The 3839-nt window shown below is 45.8% G+C and overlaps 1 pseudogene; it reads right to left on the reverse strand.

Annotated features, from left to right (window-relative positions):
- Positions 1–2310: 2310 nt before the first annotated feature.
- On the reverse strand, positions 2311–2377 carry LOC141114673 (U4 spliceosomal RNA; annotated as a pseudogene).
- Between the last annotated feature and the right edge of the window lie 1462 nt (positions 2378–3839).

The following is a 3839-nucleotide window of genomic DNA, read 5'->3' on the forward strand; positions in this document are numbered from 1 at the left end:
GAACCTACTGCTTGGTAGCTGCACCCCAGAGAACTGTGAGACTTTTTATGCTTGCCATATTTCATACCATAGTCATAAGCTTATTCCTTAGGCTCCTATCTTCTCTCCATCAGAGCCTGATATACAATTGTTCTCCCCGTTAATCTTTAATGTTATCTACCCTTTTGGTAGACTGTTATGGTTAGTTTTCTTGTGTACATTACCATGTACAAACTTTTTTTTTCTCAAATAAGTTACTAACTATTCAAATTGCCTGACCCATCCGCCGTCGCTAGCTTGACCCTCAATCTGCCTGAGGGGCCTGCGGCCCTGCCTCCCCCTGAGGTGGTGCGGCATTCCCCGCTGGCAGAAATTGGACTAGTAAGTCCTATTGTAGACTTTACTAGGCTGAGCGACTCATGGTCCCTCAGTCCCCTTTTTTTCTTTTTTTCAGTTATTGTTATTTTAGCCCTTATGGCAACCTTTGCAAATAATGTACTTTTCGGAAGACTTCTTAGTTCAGATTATCCTAACTTGGGTATTTCTATACGGTTATCCTATATATCATACAGGATTCATTCCCCTAATTTAAATATTACTACTGCTTCATTTTACACTCATCAATTTATAAATGTATGCTTGGTCTATTATCACAATGTCATTCTATATTTACTGTTCTCTCCTTTTTGGTCCTTGTTGATCCCCCTCCACTCAACTAGAGTTACCCCCCTCTGTAAAAATGGGACTTAAAATATTTTCCCATAATGTCCAAGGCTTCAACTCCCCCAACAAACGTAAAAAAGCTTTCAAACAATACAAAAGATTGGGTGCAGACATAATTCTGATGCAAGAGACCCACTTTTCTGCCACCAACCACCCACTATATTTCGACAAATCATTCAACCAATTCCACTATACCACCTTCTCCAATAAATCACGTGGCGTTGCTATTTTCATTAAAAACTGTATAATTTTTGAATCTCATTGCATTTATAAAGATGTTGATAGTAGATTTATTATTTTAAAGGGCAGTATAAACAGACGAAATGTTACTATTGCTTCACTTTACGCCCCAAACGAAGCCCAAACAACATTTTTCACTAAATTCTTTAACACACTAGAACAATACACCTCTCCTCATTTGATAATTGGAGGAGACTTTAATCTATCTGCTCACTCTATCGAAAAGCCAGTGGCGTGCAAAACACACCTCAAAAACTTCCACCCGGTGCCAAAAAAAAGTGCCCACACATAGAGAGTGAAACACAAAAACGTGCAACGGGTGTACAGAGTCCTCCACTAGGGAAGGACCTTACCCTGATCCCTCGGGGCGTTAGGCTCCAGACAGGGACTGAGGTACTCAGACAAAGGGTCCATCCGGCCGAAACCAGGCGGACCCCCACAACTGGAAGGACTGCCGAAGCAGACCAACCCAAGTACAGTGGGGCTCTCCCGAAGAGAGACCCCTCAAAGGAGAGGGCGAACCAAGCCAAAAGGCCTATGTCCACCCCCTCCCAAGACTTTCAGAGTAGGCCCGAGGACCCACACCCTACTCGCCACACAGTGACAAAACGTGTATACAAAGACAACCAAAAAAAAGACAAAAAGGTGACAAACAGGGGTAAAAGAAAGAGTGGGGAAGATAGTGAGATGGGAGAGTGAAAGTGGCCATTGTGCTATACAATGGCCGGCCCTCCGGCCAGGCATAAAAATTTCCCCTGGTCCTGGCCAAAAGGCCCGGCCCAAGAGGCAGGTGCGAAAAACGTGTGTTGTGGTGAAGTGACCATGGTGCCATAAAATCAAGTGCTTTCACACCGTGACTATACGGCACCCCTGAACTGCCACTTCAGGGGCACATTCACCACTGGCTTTTCGAAAAAGCCCTGACCGCCCAGACCACAGCAGACCCCACCACAGACAGGAAGGATATGGAGATCAGGAAGCCGGAAAGAGCCCTTTACCATCAGGCTCTGCCGTCGCTCCCATCACTCCTCCTAATTACATTCGGGAAGTACTTGCCACTCCCTCCCCCCCTTGCAAGGCAGGAGTAAGCGTTCTCTCCCAAATAACTGTCTGGAGCTAGATCCGCCCCAATCCAGGCCAGAAGGCCAGGGTCCCGACCCTCTGGTTCAGACCCCGTGGTTCTCCATCCCCATCAGAAGGCTTCCCTTTCGGCTACAAACCGCTCCAGGTCACCTTCACTCCAGCAGGTTTTGCATAGCAACCGCAATCCCATCTCTATTTCGCCATAGATCAGGGACGGAAGCAAGCGCCACCTCCTGGAAACTGATAAGAATAGATACTACACTTGATCTTCGCCAAAAGGCCGAGTAGCAATTAGCAATAATCACGCCTCAGTTGAACCTCATTGGCTATGATACTGCCACTGCGCAAAGCAAGTAGGGATGAGCTGAACACCCCCCTGTTCAGTTTGCACCAGAACATGTGAACAGGCAAAAAATTTGTTCGAACACGCAAACACCGTTAAAGTCTATGGGACTTGAACATGAATAATGAAAAGTGCTAATTTTAAAGGCTTATATGAAAGTTATTGTCATAAAAAGTGTTTGGGGACCTGGGTCCTGCCCCAGGGGACATGTATCAATGCAAAAAAAAGTTTTAAAACTGCCGTTTTTTCAGGAGCAGTGATTTTAATAATGCTTAAAGTGAAACAATAAAAGTGTAATATTCCTTTAAATTTCATACCTGGGGGGTATCTATAGTGTGCCTGTAAAGGGGCGCATGTTTCCCGTGTTTAGAACAGTCTGACAGCAAAATGACATTTCAAAGGAAAAAAGTCATTTAAATCTACTCGCGGCGGAGCGCGCATGCGCGGTGTGATGCGAGACGGACGCTGCTGAGCTGAGCTCCGTCAGACGAGGCAGGCCAGGCAAGATTCCCGGGGCTATTCCCAGCTAAAAACAACCCGATCCACCCGATCACCCCCGCGGGACTCCTTTGTGCATGCCATCGGGCAAAAAGGGGCCACATTACCGCTCCCAACATACTCTCACAAACTACCTCATGAACCTGGAGAAGAAGATGACCCAAAATGGCGCCGGCCACCATGCGGCCTCCAGCGTTCCTGTACATGCTTCATTTCTTCCCCCTAAGCAGAGGAACCAGACAAGGCTGTCCTCTTTCCCCCCTTTTCTTCGCCTTAGCCATTGAACCCCTAGCAATCGCCATTAGAAATAACACTAACATTAGGGATGAGCCGAACACCCCCCGGTTCGGTTCGCACCAGAACCTGCGAACGGACCGAAAGTTCGCACGAACGTTAGAACCCCATTGACGTCTATGGGACTCGAACGTTCGAAATCAAAAGTGCTCATTTTAAAAACTAATTTGCATGGTATTGTCCTAAAAAGGGTTTCGGGACCCGGGTCCTACCCCAGGGGACATGTATCAATGCAAAAAAAACTTTTAAAAACGGTCGTTTTTTCGGGAGCAGTGATTTTAATGATGCTTAAAGTAAAAAAAAAAAAAAAGTGAAATATTCCTTTAAATATCGTACCTGAGGGGTGTCTATAGTATGTCTGTAAAGTGACGCGTGTTTCCCGTGTTTAGAACAGTCCCTGCACCAAATGTCATTTTTAAAGGAAAAAATCTCATTTAAAACTGCTTGCGGGTTTAATGTAATGTCGGGTCCTGACAATATGGATGAAAATCAGTGAGACAAACGGCATGGGTACCCCCCAGTCCATTACCAGGCCCTTTGGGTCTTGTATGGATATTAAGGGGAACCCCACACCCAAATTAAAATAAGGAAAGGTGTGGGGCCACCAGGCCCTATATATTCTGAACTGCAGTATACAGGCGGTGCAAACAAGACAGGGACTGTAGGTTTGTTGTTAAGT

This window comes from Aquarana catesbeiana, linkage group LG12, assembly GCF_042186555.1.
Source record: "Aquarana catesbeiana isolate 2022-GZ linkage group LG12, ASM4218655v1, whole genome shotgun sequence".
NCBI classification, from domain to species: domain Eukaryota; kingdom Metazoa; phylum Chordata; class Amphibia; order Anura; family Ranidae; genus Aquarana; species Aquarana catesbeiana.